This window comes from Chiloscyllium punctatum, chromosome 26 (assembly GCF_047496795.1).
Source record: "Chiloscyllium punctatum isolate Juve2018m chromosome 26, sChiPun1.3, whole genome shotgun sequence".
In the NCBI taxonomy this organism is placed as follows: Eukaryota; Metazoa; Chordata; class Chondrichthyes; order Orectolobiformes; family Hemiscylliidae; genus Chiloscyllium; species Chiloscyllium punctatum.
Window position 1 is genome coordinate 50,369,065 of NC_092764.1, and position 16,299 is coordinate 50,385,363.

General features: G+C 37.2%; 1 long non-coding RNA gene across 1 annotated transcript in view; it reads left to right on the forward strand.

Annotated features, from left to right (window-relative positions):
- The first annotated feature begins 3,102 nt into the window (after window positions 1-3,102).
- LOC140453038 (uncharacterized) overlaps window positions 3,103-16,299 on the forward strand; it is a 37,591-nt gene continuing 24,394 nt past the window's right edge. Inside the window, exon 1 of the long non-coding RNA XR_011952286.1 lies at window positions 3,103-3,258. This is a non-coding gene — a long non-coding RNA (uncharacterized lncRNA). The remainder of the gene's footprint in view (window positions 3,259-16,299) is intronic.

Consider the following 16,299-nt stretch of genomic DNA (forward strand, 5'->3'; position numbering starts at 1 on the left):
CTTTGATTAGTTATGATCACCACCCTGAAGTGAATATTCCCGAGTAATTTGGGGATCTTAGGGGTCAATTGCCTATCGTCCCTGTGTATTTTGAGCATTGCTTACATTGCAGGCAGTGCTGCAAAAGTTCACTAAATCACTTACTGGCATGAGACAGTTGGTCCTGTGATAAGAGACAATGTAAATTGCACCTATTCTGCTTGAGGTTTAGAAGGAGAGATGATCTTACAAAAATATACAAGATTATGTGAAAGAGCTTGATAGGGTAGACACTGAAAAAATGTTTTCCCTGACTGGAAAACCTAGAACACTCCAGATAATAGACTTAAAGAGAATCTTTTGAGATTTTTACCTCAAAAAGTAGTGAATGCACCACTTTTAAAGATATTAGGAAATCAAGCATATGGGGAGAAGGCAAAAAATTTGACTTGAGGCTGAAGATCAGTAATCATATTGCATGGCATGGCAGGATCGAAAGGCCAGCTGGTCTCCTTCTGCTTGCATTTTTTATTTCCTTATATTTATCCTGCAATCAAGCAAATGAGAAGACAGCACAACATTTGTATACTCAATAGGATCAGCAGGCAGGTCATCCCAAAATATTCATGCTTACCAATTTTTAGTCACAATGTTTTTGGTCATGATCAATTCAAGATTAATTAGCTTATATAACAATATTTTGAAGAAACTATTTAATGGCCTTGTGTTTGAGAAAACTGTGGCACTGAACCTATCCTCAACATGGTTGAAAACCTTTGCTCTCTCGAAGCATAAATATCAATGCATAACTCAACATTTGTAATTGTGTGTCTGTACAAAGAAATGGTTGGCTTGTTTCTTGGAGCATGAATGAATATTGCGAAAGGGAGATTATTTATGATAGTCCATTAATTGAAGAAGGATAGAATAAAGAATGGCTAAACTCAAAATAATTGTTACTAATTAATTCTGTGTTCATGGCTCTATCTTAATGGCTTCTTGATAACCTGCAAAAATGTTGCCAAGTTAAATCAGCAATATTGTAGTCATTATAACGACAAATCACAATCTTGCAAACATTGTGAAATAAAGTATGCCAGTCAAAAAGGTTTGGTGAGTGGGGGGAAGGCCCTTGGAAATAAGGTTTAGTATTCCCCTGTAGACGAAATTTGATCAGCAAGTCATGGCCATCAACCAAGAGCAGCACAGTGGACTGACATCTTCCTTGGGAATCAATTCTCAAAACCTACACACACTGGAATCAATTGAGAAGGATTAAGTAAGACAGATTAACGACAGTTTCATGAACTCCTTAACTCACTTATTTGGTGTCCTATACATTGTGCTGGCTGCATACTCACTTCAATTTATATGGGAGCTTGCGAAAAAAAAACTGCAAACAAACACAAAAACACAATAAGCTTGCTTTGCATCCAGCCATAACTTAAAATTGACATATCTTCAATTTTATTGTCTCTTCTTAATAAATGTATTGTGTGCATTTATATTTTCTGTGACAAAAAAGATGTGACATCTCCAGGATTCAAATGAAAATTAGTTTTATACCTTTGTTAAGTCTAAACTTTTGTTGTGCAGATTCCTATTATGCTGCTTTTCCTTATATACAGAATACAATGAACACATTGCTTGTATTTTCAATGAGCAAGATTTCAGCTCTGTCTGTAGCTTTATAGATTCTTAAGACACTTCTGTCACAAATACTGTTTTAATAGTCATTACTTCCTATAGATATTCAATTTTGCAGCAGTAAAATGTATCTTTTTATTTGGGCTGTCAAGTAATGCCACCTACTTCAGTATGATTACAGTAACATTTGCCTATTAACCAGCTAATGAAAGACGGACTGCAAATGCTTTGTGAAGTGCTGCCGCCAGTGGCCACTGAGTCATTAACTTTCATATGAGTGTAGGAGATCTAAAATGGCAATTATACCGAAACTGCACAATGCAGTCTAAATATTATTCACACTCTCTGCTGCCTTCAGAAATGTGATCATTAGTTTGATATGAGAATTTTCAAAAGATTTATTACGTTATTCAATTTATTTCCTTTTTTAAATATTTCAGAAACTGGTTCTAAAATGTTTAAAGCAAAAATAAATCCATGTAATCGTTTACTAAATTCAGCATTCAACAGGAAGCTGCTTGGTAAAAATATAAGATTAGTTCTTTTTAATCACAAGGTATAATACAAACTAAATATGTTCAGGCAAACGGTCTAGTGTAATTCTTTATCTACTCACAATATATTTGAATACTTAAAATATAAAGAAAATGTACTTATTTGACATGAGAATTAACATTATTGCTATGAATTATATTTCAATGTCTTTTTTAAAGCAGCTTGTGATAGTAGTAATGTAAAAACAAACTAGTTTTGTTTGGAAAATTAACATCTAAATAATTAAGTGTAAAATTCAAATCAATTGGAAATTCAGAAGTATATTTAGCAGAAGAATATTTACATAGTATCAACAACAAAACAAAAATAATAGACTCAAAATTTCTTTTATCAACTTTTTTATCAGCAGCAAATTCAAGATTTTCAAATAATATAATGCAAAATTATTTGCTGAATTTTCATCTATGCTTCATAAAAACATAAATTACAACAAAATGTTTTTACCAACCGTAACTTCTAAGTGCTTTTAATTAATTTGCCTGGAAAGTCTCCCTTACATTCTAATGCAAAATGCAAGCAGTTTTCAAATCCAAAAGACCATTCAATTCAGCGCTATACCCCTTCTTAACTGAAAAGATAGTTTAAACATGCAGCCATACACAACAATTTCTCAATTGAGAGCCAAATTTAGTACATAGTGGTACAAAAGCTGAGATTATCCCCCTCTGTTAAATACTTAGAAATCAAAAACCAAACTGAGCAAGAAACTAGTATAAGATTATGATAACAGGATCATGTTCAGTTATAAAAACAAGTGTCCAAACTTCTCTCATGTCACTCTTTTTTACAGGGCCTCTCCCAGGCAGTGAAAGGGCTCATCTGAATGTGTGTAGTAGCTCATTTTGAAACCATCCCTTTGAACTGGATTCATGGGGTATTTGCATAAGAAGATTTCAGCGAGGAGAATGAGCTGGTACTGCATCTGGTCATTAATATGCTTGGTAATTCTGCATATTGTAAACCCACTGATGCATCACTAAAGACTCAAATTCAAGGACAGTGATCCCAATGCTATTGTTTAATGACTTTTTTTCTGTAAGGACTGAATTTTCTTAAAGTGTTTACTTGGCGAGCACAGTAAGTACAAATTACATACTCATATGAAAACCATGACTTAAAGCTTGCTGCATATAAATTAAACATGAACTAAGAGGCAATGAGCATGATTTAATATATGTTAGCTCTGGTGGTAATTGCTTATTGTCTGAGACTCCAGCACAAATGAATATTTGCATTCCAAAATATCCTGAATATAATGTAATGCTTTCTCTTTATAGTGCATTTAATAGCTTGTGATTCACTTCTGCTGTATGTGGTATGTGACTTAATAGTGCCATAGTAAAATTAAAATTTTGTCCTCCTATCGAAATTTCTTAATGCTGTCAAAATAATACTAAGAAGTTAATGGAATCATTCAGGAGCTTTGCTTCTAACTTTCAGTATAGAGATAATTACTTATTAATGCAAGGCCATAAGCATTTTGTCTGTGTTCTTTGCTTCAAAATGCTTAGAAGAGTATAATCTAAAAATATGTAGTGGATCCTTAATTTTCCAGTTTTATCTCAAACCGTTCCTCTCTAACACCAGTATTGATTTATGTCAGAAGCCATATAAAAATATTACATGCCCTAGGCACTCCTCCACTTTACAGCAGTATCAAATATAAAGTGACGTTCAGGGCACCAGTGTAAACAGACGTGCATTCTGCCTTAAGATGATGCAGTCGTTTTTTTCAAATATTAAATCTTAGCTGATGCACAATGTAACATGCCATTTATTTGACAACAAGACCTCAATAAACATTAAAAAAAATACTAATTTCTCATACTTACAAACTGATTTATGTAACGTTGCAGACAATTCATCCAGTAAATGTGAAGTGATCCCAATAGGCCAGGTCACGTAAAGCGTTTTATTTTGGTAAGGCAAGGTAGAGGAGCGAAAATATATTAGTTCAAAAGTTATGAGAAATAAATTCAAAATAAATACGCATGGCAGTGAATGCTTTTTATTGCCCTATTTTGTTTGGACCATTAGATTGTTTCTTTGCACTAAAGTATTGTCACAGGTCCCATCAAGCCATCCAATCTGAGGGCAGAGTATTCTCTTTTTCTCACTCTACAACCCTCAGAGAAGACATCAAAGAACACAGAGATGGTCTCTTTGTTTTGTTTGGTCCCTGACTCTCAACATGTGGTTTCGTGGGTCTGAACATCGGCACCTTTTAACCTATTCTGTTCAGCTTAGCCATCAGCTTCAATTGAGCATTAGTGAAACTATAGTAACCAATAATCTCCCCATAGCTGAATAGAAACTATGTATCTTGTCACACAAAAACTGTCCGAACATCACGGTCCCAGACAAGTTTCTTTACAGGCACTTGGCTCCCTTCATCGAAGCCCAGCCTGCTTCATTGAAAACGTGTCAAAACCCTTTGCCTTCTGCAATGCTATCTGCGTTAATGGTAATTTATATTTAACAAACACGACGTTGTTCCCTGCAAGACACAGGCATCTGATTATCTATCACAAATGTTTTCATCAAGTCACAAATGGAGGCTTTAGTAAGGGTGAGAAAAAGGCGGAAAGCCTGCAGGAGAGCGTCCGAGCCACTGGAAGCTTCCGAGAGAGAGAGAGAAAAAAAACCATTTTCTTTTCCCTTGCATGTGTTTGTCACGATCAGCCACAGTGCCATGAGCAGCAGGACACTGCCAACTGCTTTAACAACCCTAGTTTCATTAAGAGGAGCAAACAGTGCACAGTGATGCTGGATTGCAGAACACAGCCAGCAAGATACAGATTTATCCCTGAGCCTGGCTTGATTTGAGGGCTCATCACACCAATGAGTAATTAAACCAGTATTTCTACTGCAACTGTCATTTTCCATTTTGGGGCTTCTGCTGAAACAGTGTGGTAGCAAGCGCCTGAATGTTGACCTGACATAATTTGGCAACTGCCAGCCGTCTGCTCCTGGCAGTTTGGCATATTTGGTCATTTAGTAGGTCCTTGTGAAGATCAAAAGGGTTAAGATTTTTTCTCTTAAACAGCAGGGAAAAGAACATCAAAAAGGTGTAAATTTCATTTCCCCAGTTTTGATTAAGTCAAGCATGAAATGAAATGTAATACTCTCAAGTGGCAAGGGTTTACACTATTGATGTTGTTACTTCTGCTTCAGGAAGCCCAATCAGCTGACAGCAAGTTGAACAAGCTAACTGAGAGTTTAGGGTGGCCAGATGGAGGGTTTTACCGTGTCTGAAAAGAAAGCTTAGTGCTCCCTTCTTCAAGCCAAGTCAATGCCAACTGTGTGAAATCCTGGCCCTACTACACTCTGCTTTTCATAGCTGGTGGCTAGCACCATGCATATCTGATAAAATCCCACAAGGAAAAAATAAAAAGGGCTGAATAAATACTTTTTCTTGTGTTTAGTGTTATTCCAAGAGGGCATGGTTTAAATAATCTCCTGCAAGAATAACAGGTGGAGTCTGGCTTGTGAATTAATCTATATTGTTTTATTGTTGATTTGCTACTGTCCTTTGACCTCATCAGATTTAAAAACATTTAAAGTGAAGTGCAAATAATGAAAGGGGTTGAAGGCTAATGCATATAATAGTGTTTAACTTTAAAGTTGCTGAATAAAACTCTGACTGTCACAAGTTGTGTACTAAGTGAAGAACAATTGCAATAATCTTGTAACTGAAGGGTCTTACTATTTTGTAACAAACTTTCTTTAAAATTTCCAACAGATTTTCTTTATGTGGGCTCATTTGAACCACTTGTTCCCACTCTTGCGTTCTTAAATTTTATGCTGCCACCACTATAGAGATGGAAACAGAATAGAGTGGCTTTTGTAAAGACTTAATAGAATCTTTAACGCTTCTAACAATCCACTCCCATTGAGTTGCATTAAGTAGATATTATGGTGGGACAAAGAGCTAAATAGCTCAACATCAACCTCATTAGGCATGCAGGCAGGGCCTTGAACCATTTCATGCTGAAACCCATTGTTACTGAACACACCAGGTGAGCTTTAAATTGCAAATGATTCCCTGAAAAGGCAAGAGAAGTGTCGGAGAATAGGCCTTGCAAAAAGAAAATGGTTTCAGAGCAGAAGAAAATGAAAGCCATTGTTAAAACTGCTCTGACCGTGGCAAATGCAATACATCATGGCATGAAGAAACTGAATGCCGCACTTGAGACTTCTTGCATTTTCCTACTGCACATTACTTTGCTGTGTGAAATAAACTAAAAATAGAATCTATAAATAAGTCCAAGTCAGTGAAATCAACTCCAAATAAAACAAAATAGTTAAATAAAGACAGCATGCCAGTAATATACTGAATAGCATTATATATAAGGTCCTATTCATGTCATCAATTTGAAATGCTGAAGATTATCTCTCCTGAAATAAATATACTTACGCATGTATACCAAGCCTAATCGCTTCTCAGATCAACATATTAATAAAAAAGGTCTCTGAAGTATTGCTCATAACTGCAAAGTGTTTTAGCAACTGACATTAAGATGCTGAGCCACTGAAAACATATTCCCAGGCAGAGCGGTTCTCTGTCACCTTAGCGGATGAATAATTGTGCCTTTGCATATTCCTTGTCATAAATGGCAGGAATGAAGGGACCCGGAGGAATGCACTGGCAAGACTGGTGCCATACAAGCAAAGTAAATTAAAACAAGGATTATACTAAACATGATTGGGGATGACAAGCAGGGCAGTGGTAGCCACATCATGTAGCTTTTTGCCCATATGGTCTTTACAAGGTTCATATTTGTTGGTGTTAATATAGTTTGCTTCAGTAGAAAAATGCCTGAAGAACACAAACCTAAGGACCATTTTGCCTGAAGATTTTGCACACTTGCTAACCTTTGGTTGGCCAAACAAAAAGATGAATGATGATCTTTGATTCCAAATGCACATTAGTCATTTCAGAAGTGCAGGGAAAACAGTTTGAACTGCACTTAACCGTTTGACTTTATTTGTCCAATCTTGACTTCTCATGGTTAAATGCATTTTGGCTGACAGAAATGAATGAGGTTCATCTGTAAATTATTTGTGAGGGATTGAAACAATCATTGATAACCAGCACTAATGAAGAGCTTCTTCTAAAGGCCTCTTGAAAAACAACTACTGCTTCTTATCAAAGGCATTACAATCAAATCAACATTTATTTCCTTGTAACACCGATCTTTCCGCACTTCCACTGGCCCATTTCAAACTTTCAGGATGCAGCCTATTAGATCAATAGCCAGATTAAAGACATCATCATTAGAAAAACAAGACTTACCCCCTTTGTTTACGCGATTTGTTTGTGGAAGATTCTGCACAACAGCCACAGTTGTCCATCAGGGAGTGGGAGATCATGGGATGTCAGGAATATGCAATTGGGGTGGAGCAAACACAAAGGAAATTTCTATGAAAATAAGCACTTTCTCAAGGGAAGGCCTAATCTTGACAGCAGAAAATATTTATACTGAGTGTGTTTTTCGATTTTGTTGCCTACAACCTATAGAAAAGATTTGGGTTTTAAAAAGGCTGATCAAGTGAAAATTGTGACACTGGAAGTAATAATGTTTCAATTTGCGTGAATTCCCCTAAAATAAACTGAGACCTCTCTTTCCACATTGAGAAAATCATTTTGGATTTGTGCATGTGTTGGCTCTGATCCTTACTCCTAATTTTTTTTATTCCTGTGGGGGTTTACTTTAATCTAGTCTGCTTCATTCTCACCTCCAGACTGATCCTCCCAGGGCTGCTATATGATCGCAGCGGATCATTATCCTTCCAAGCACAGGGGTTTTTCCCTTCATTAATTTCTCTAAGAAGATTACAAAGTACATGTTTGTTGTTGTTTACGCATCTGATTTCCCTAAGCACTTTGTTTTTCCAACTGGTTTACACTTTAATGCCCTTGATTGAATTTCAACGACAAAGGATCAACTTCACTCACTCACGCTCCTGGAAGGATTGGTAACAGCTTCACATATAGGTTTAGCACTGTGTATTTATTTCATAGAAAACTGACTGGTTCCTAAGGGAGTGCTCACAGAACAATATGCCATTTATTCTTAAACTGAGACTGGGTCATAATCATGAAGTCAGAAAAAAATGTTCATATCATTTATTTTGAAATTTCTCTCATTGACCTGGATGCAAAGAAAGAGATGTTTGCCAATTATCATTTGTAATGAAGGCTCTCTGTTTGAGTCTCCAATACTGTATTACAAATCTTTCAGAACAGAATCATTAAACTATTATAAATAGATTCATTTGAATAAATGGTGGTGGAAGTGGTGGGGGTATGGGTGGGGTTTGTGAAGAGAAATCCAACTCTTGACATTATTTCTTTTAACATCCCATGAGATATACCAGATTTTGAATTTTTTTCCATTCAATTAATTATTCATTCCCTTCCTCCAGTTTATTACCCCTTCCCACTAACTGTTACTGATGTACAGTTTGGAGTGCATTTGCAGCTTTCTCGTGTCTTTCCCAAATGGTAAGTCTACAGTAGGGTAATAAAGGTTTTAAGTTAATGCTGACATATGGATATTTTTCAGTAGTGGTCACTCAATAGTGATCAGAAGAGAGTGTCTTGGCTATTTGTTCCCCTTCCCAATTGAGGGCCCCTGAGCATCCAAACTGAGTAAGCTGAACCAGGGTTGAACAGCAATGAAAACTAGAAATTAAATCTCAGTCCCTCTCTGCTAAATGGCTTAATATCACGTCAGGTAATGTTTTGGCCTACAAGGCTGCAAACAGAATCTGGACTAAATATTTGAAAAGTAACAATGATCTGTTTATAGGACAACTGAATAGAGTCTCTCATGGTTTTGAAATATTATTGACAGGCTGGTAAAACAGTGCCTTGTTACAAATGCTGTTTCAAACAAGTATTAATTAAAATAACATGCACAAATATTTTGCTGAGTTCTTTGTGCAGCTGTTTAGCAAACCGAGCCTTACAAACTGGGAAGGTCACACATTTGATTCTCTGTTTATGTTGAATGAGCTCACTTCAGCCAGAGTGGCGGCAGACAGCAAGACAATTGACCTCGGCACTTGTCACTAGAGCAGAGTACATTAGCCAGCACTCCTTTTCTTTATCAACATGCTTTGAAGCCTGTTGCAAGTGCTTGTGTCTGGGTAGCAAATTAAAAGTAAGATGCTGCTGTGATGGAATAGCCTACCGACACTCACAACACAGACACACCCATGTAAGCATGGCTGGTTGCAGAAGGCAGACTGTAATACTGCAGTTGCCTAGAGATCTGTACCCTGAAATTCCTGAAACTTCAGAAAGAGGGATGGGGAAGACGAAAAAGAAGATACTGCTCGTACAGGTACTCAGTAACTTGGTGAGGCTATTCTAATATTTTAAAACAAAACACTTTCTAGCTTTTAAAAAAAATACTCCAGTCACACAGGGAGGTTAACAATGGCACTGATTATCTTTAACCTGAAGCCACAACATAGTTAAAAAAACATGCATGCATTTCCTATAATTTTCCATTCAATGATTTCATTTTGATCTCACAGTATATGCTGAGAAAAGATAGATATATTTTATATTAAAGAAATGTATATCAGGCTTCAAGGATCTAATCTAGGTTTATGTTTTGGAATTTTCTCTCTAAATAGTTGATTGGCTCTCTAAATCTCTCTTCCTTCAAATCTCTTTCTCCTTCTTAAGACCCTTAAAACCCACCTCTTCGACCAAGCTTTTAATCACCTCTTTGAATAACTTCACCTTTGGCAGGGAGTCAATTGTTTGTCTGATTTCACTTCTGTGAAGCACCTTGGGATTTTTTTCTACATTAATATTGTAGATGCAGTGCTTTTAATGGTTTTGTAATATTTTTGAAGAAATCAAACCTGAATTTTATTTTCAAAACTAAATTATAGCCTGTCTTGTAATTGAAAATTCAAACTAAGATTCCTCCCCATTGCTCTCCACACTGTCACTAAAACACTCTCATCATTAATTTTAACATTAATTTGGATTATTTATTTCATATTTAGTTTTAATGAGTGCTATTACAAACAAATAAACACAAGCAATCACTTCAATTACTCCTTATGATTCTGCCTTTAACTTGGGTCCTATCCTGAATACAATCACATTTACCACTTTATTTAAAAAGTGACTTAGATATAGTCAGACTTTCTAGCCTTGTGATTTGATAAATGTGTTTATTTTGATGTAGCTTTTGTTTCCAATTTGTCATTACCCACTGCATAAAAAGGGAAGAACTTGCATTCCTATTGTTTCAATTCCTCGTAGTATGCTGTGGTGGAGATGTCATGCATCTAAAAACAGGCAAAAGAGCAGTTATGTAAACATTTTCACTGACTTTTGTTTCCTCATTGAAAAATAATACCAATGTGAGGGCTGATTACCAATGTACCCTCTAAGTAGCTTTTGGAGTGCACAGGTAGAATAAAAACGTTTCATTTATATAGCATTTTCACAAACACAAGACATCTCAAAGCGCTTTGGAGTTGTAGTAACGTCTATTATATCGGAAATGTGACAGCCAATATGTACACAGCAAACTCCCATAAACAACAATATGATAATGATCAGTTAATTTTATTGTGAGGTTAATCGAGGGGTAAATATTGGCTTTGACGTTGGGCATAATCCCACTGGTGTTCTTTGAAATAGTAGCATGAGATCTTTTAAATTCACCCGAGCAGGTCATTGGAGCCTGGTTTAATGTCTCATCTGAAAGATTCAATATTGCATTGGAGAGCCAGCCTTGAATTTTGTATACAAACTCTATGGTGGGAGTTAAAGCCGGAGCCTTGTGATTGAGTCAAGAGTGCTACAACTGAGCCAAAGCTGAAACTCAATTAGTTAAGTATGCCATCACACATGAATAGTAGCCCAAAGGAGGCTGACTTGTATGTTGTGATTTGGAGATGCCGGTGTTGGACTGGGGTGTACCAAGTTAAAAATCACACGACACCAGTTTATAGTCCAACAGTTTTAATTGGAAGCACATAGCTTTCGGAGCGCTGCTCCTTCATCAGATGGTTGTGGAGGACACAATTGTAAGACACAGAATTTATAGCAAAAGTTTACAGTGTGATGTAACTGAAATTATATATTGAAAAATACCTTGATTCTTTGTTAAGTCTCTCATCTGTTAGAATGACCAAGATAGTTTCACTTCTTTCATATGTAAATCACAAAACTCTTTTTAAAAGTTACATTCTCAGGTTAACTGTGGCCAGATAAGATGTTGGCCTGACACCAATTGTTACAGTTAACCTGAGAATGTAATTTTATAAAAAGAGTTTTGTGATTTATGTATGAAAGAAGTGAAACTATCTTAGTCACTCTAACAGATGAGAGACTTAACAAACAATCAAGGTATTTTTCAATGTATAATTTCAGTTACTTTACACTGTAAACTTTTGCTATAAATTCTATGTCTTACAATTGTGTATTCCACAACCACCTGATGAAGGAGCAGTGCTCCGAAAGCTAGTGCTTCCAATTAAACCGGTTGGACGATAACCTGGTGTTGTGCGATTTTTGACTTGAAAGTTGTTTGTGAAGATTGCTGCATGGCCACACAGTCACATAGCTGATAGGGAACATTGTCCATGACTCACACAAAATGAGTTTAATTTTAAGTTTGGGATTTCCTGGCAGCCAGCTGTAGAATTTCTCTTGATATATTTCACCGATTCTGTTACAAATAGTAAGTCCTACAAGAATGATACTGCAACAAAATGGAGCGTATTGGTAGTCATCTCGGGCAGACCAGCAAAACTTTACTCAAAGACATGGATTTTAAGAAGCAACGTAAAAGGAGGAGTGAGCGGTCAGAAAACCTGAACCACTGTGGTGGGGATTTCAGAACTTAAAGCCTCAACATCTTCAGTTGTGGCTGCTAATGTTTGAGGAGAACAAGATCAAAAATGTGCAGTGGGTCAAAATTAAAACTACACAAACTTTAGAACCAAGGAAGGATCACTCTACCCGAAACGTTAACTCTGATTTCTCTCCATAGATGCTGCCAGACCTACTGAGCTTTTCCAGCAATTTCTGGTTTTGGTACAAAATGTATTCTTGTGGTTTATGCCATTGCCTTCGGAATTCCTCATTGATTAGACTAGATTCCCTTCAGTGTGGAAACAGGCCCTTCAGCTCAACCAATTCACACCGACCCTCTGAAGTGTAATCTACCCAGACCCATTTGCCTCTGACTAATGCACCTAACACTATGGGCAATTTAGCATGGCCAATTCACCTGACCTGCACAGCTTTAGACTGTGGGAGGAAACCGGAGCACCCGGAGGAAACCCACACAGACATGGGGAGAATGTGCAAACTCCATACAGAAAGCCACCCGAAGCTGGAATTGAACCTGGGACCCTGGTGCTGTGAGGCAACAGGGCTAACCACTAAGCCACTGTGCTGCCCCAGAGGGGGCTATCATTATGTAATCATTCCTGTTTTATCTGATTTATTATAAAGATAATCAGAGATAGCTTTTTTTAATGTTTATGCCAATTGAATCTGGTTGCTTGGGCAACTCTCAATAATGGATTTGTCCTTAAAATCTCCCTGGTGTTTCCATAAAAGATGGCAACAGTACAGAAAGCACATTACCATCTATCTGCAGCCATTTGTGCAGCACAGAAAATGAGCCATTGTCTTAATTACTCTGATATAAAGCCCTGCTATATCAATACAGTGGAAAAATATGTGAATAAAAGCATTATACTGCAGATGCTGGAAATCTGAAGCAAACATAAAGAATGCTGGAGCAACTCAGCAGGTCTGGCAGCATCTATGGAGAGAGAAAAATAGAGTTAACATTTTGAGTATAGTATGACTTTGTGCTGCTTTTCTGACTTGTAAGGCAATGGACAAAATAATGCATCAATTTTTCCATTCAAAGTAAAACCTGTTAGGGACATTAGGTACACTCTTACAAAACACTAATTATTCCCCAGTCAGTTCCTTACAAAGCCTATATTTAGATTACCCTCACCTAACCATGTGTCCAGTCTACACATTCATGTCTCTTAACATACCCTGTCAATTCCCTTCACTCTGGCTTTCATTCTGGTCACACATCACCCTAAGCAAAGTTACCAAACACATTTGGTATGGCTGTCTCAAGCGCATTTTCATTCTACACTGTTACACCACATTTGCTATCTCCTGTCTTTCAGCCTCTTCCCTTTCCAGGCAAAAAATGGTGACAGTTTCCTTGCTTGCTATTAATTATACTTTGTAAATAGCTGCTAAAAGATGCACATCAATCCAACTACCCATTTCCAAACCCCCCCAAAACTGAGTTTACTTTTTTCCTTATGAGGCCACTAATAAAACAATTTTGTCTGGGGTTAATATGAACAAATTTTTACGGTGCCATCTTTGGGCATTCCCCTCTCCCGGAATGGTTTTCAGGCAAAAGAGTATCTTCAATTCTCAGTTACATTTCAATGGTCTTCCTGGATCATGTAAAAAAATGTTAAAACACAGATTCACTCTGAAATAAAATACCCCATATATTCAGACATATGAACATCCTGACTGCCCTCTTACAACAATCAGGTTGGCTGAGTTAGTCTCAGAGGGAGGTTTTACTGGGTCGATGCTTTATCCCACTGGTACTTACAGAGTTGAAGTCCTAGGAGCACATTGTGAAAGGATTAGTAGTTTTCCAAACACCATTGTAGATGCAGGCACCAAAGAGGGAAACAGAAAAAAAGAGAAAGGACAAGATGTAATTGATTTGGTTTAGTGGACAATGACTTGTGTATCATAGCAGGGTGAGCTAAAGGAGAAAACAAAAAGACTTAGGCCACCAAGGAACAAAGTGCATTTTACAAGATGAGGTAACTTATATTCATCTAGCACCATTTAAAATAAATCATAGGTAGGCAAATCCAATCTTCCATTTGTACTACAATCATAGATTACCTGATTATTGATTTAACCATTTAAGCACTCACCAGGATCATAATATAGCTTTTGTCTCGTGTTTCATCTGACACAGTCCCATTCTGCTTGCTGCCTCAGACTGAAGGCATTGTGTGGTAATTTTACAATAGTCTACATAATTTTGTAATTACACTAAATCATTTACAACCTTAACCAAAACTAATTAGAATAAAATTATTTTGTCTGGGGTTAACATGAACAATTTTTCAAAACTCTTCTTTGTAAACTGGAAGAGATTTAAGAAGACAGAATGTTAACCTCATGTGCAACTTGAACCTGTAGTAATGCCTCACTAATGTAATCAGGAGGCCAATGATATAATGTCTGGCTTCACAGGCTACAGCATGGAGGGCGAGAAAATCATTATCTTAACAACCTTAACAATAGATAACGATTCTCCAGTCCCCAAAAGGGAAACAAGAAGGTTTCCCACAATCAGAGTATGCAATTGCTGAAAGTAATCACCTAAAATAATCTCTCTTGTTAAATATCATTCCTCATGACAACTCCTACTGTCACCACTATGGTTTTCATCAGCAGCTGCTCTCCTGCTTTCTCACTATCAAACTATGGGTCACTTACAATCGCAATTACCAATCTGAGCAAACTGAATATCAAAAGGTACTAATAATGGGAGAGTATATCGCCCATTTTTAGTTTCTGTTACACCCCATAAACGAGCGCAATTGGGCGTAACAGGACAGAAATACAGATGGAGATCAGTTGCATTCAATCTTCACACATAATATATCATGTGCATTTCTACTGCAGCAAAAGAAGCTTTCAGCAGAAATAGGCAAGAGCTTCATTACAACATAATATGACATAATTTACATATTGATGACATTTTGCCACCTTAAATAAAAAGCACATTGCTGCTTAATTCTTGTCAGATAAGAACGTCCATTGAGGGCTGATGAGCTATGTGTTTGTTTATGGAGTTCTTTAAAGGTACAGTCTGGTAGTGTCATTCATGTGTGTTTTTTTTATATAAAAATGGACTTCTGCAAGTTTTATTTGGTGATCTTGACTGAGGAAAGCAACCAGAATGCATGTCCACTGGGAATCTCCCTGAGCTGCTGCATGTATACTACTTGTAGAAAGAAGAAGAAAAAATGTGGAGATGCCAGTTAGATCAGATTGCTCCAGAAGTGGAATCAGCTCACCAGCAGTTTTACCTGGGCTTATCCAAGCAATAAAATGTGGAGATTAAGATTTTGCAGCTCGGAAGCAGCACTTCGGCATTGCCTCAACCTAAACCGCAGCCACACCCTAGGATTGGCAAGGCCTCACAAATGGCTGCCAAAGTTCATTCAGCTCTGAACCTCTATGAATGGAATTTTATTCAGGGTTTTATCTCCGCTGCATGCAGAGGGTTAAAGACTTGAGATATGACAGCACATGGGGCCCTGACATTCTCGCTTTCTTCTGTATTTGACAGGGAAGTCTGGAAACAAGAGGGAACCCCTCTTGAAGATGTCGGGTCAGATATTTAAATATGTTAAATGGCAATTGAGTGGCAAGTTAACCTTTCATTCTGGCTTTAACAGCTAGTGCTGTGATTTTCCGACATTTGTGGATCTTGTCAGGGTGCACAAGGCAAGGGCACAGTGAGATGTCATCAAGCGTTTAAGGTAACCTGCTTGCAAGCACTTAAAAAGAGAAAGAAAAGGTTTGTACCCATAATTTATATACACAGCGAACTTCTACTTGACTTACCCTTGAACCTTATCTTGATTATTCACTATCCCCAACGTTAGCTTAAGCAAGCAAAAGCTGGGGTTGCCTGGAATGGGGACAGGAATACCTAAATTGGGGCCTGGTCACCATTTTTAAAGCTCCCACTTCCATTCTGACAGGGTCACAGCTACAAAAGTATTCAGACCTTGGTTTCCAGGTAACAGTCATGATTTCATTCTTTTGTGTGAGGTCACAATACCAGCCTGATATAAGCAAACAGGCAGGACAAATTTTAAGAGTTAAGCAATGCATTCAATTTCCTGGTCAAGAGATAATGGTTAGGTCACAGATAAAAGTAGAGCAATAAGATCATCAGTGTAATGTAGGCGCAAGTAGGAAATTTCCACACTATTTTACAATGGTTACGTTGGGAAGTTTGATGGCCTGCTGGAACTAAT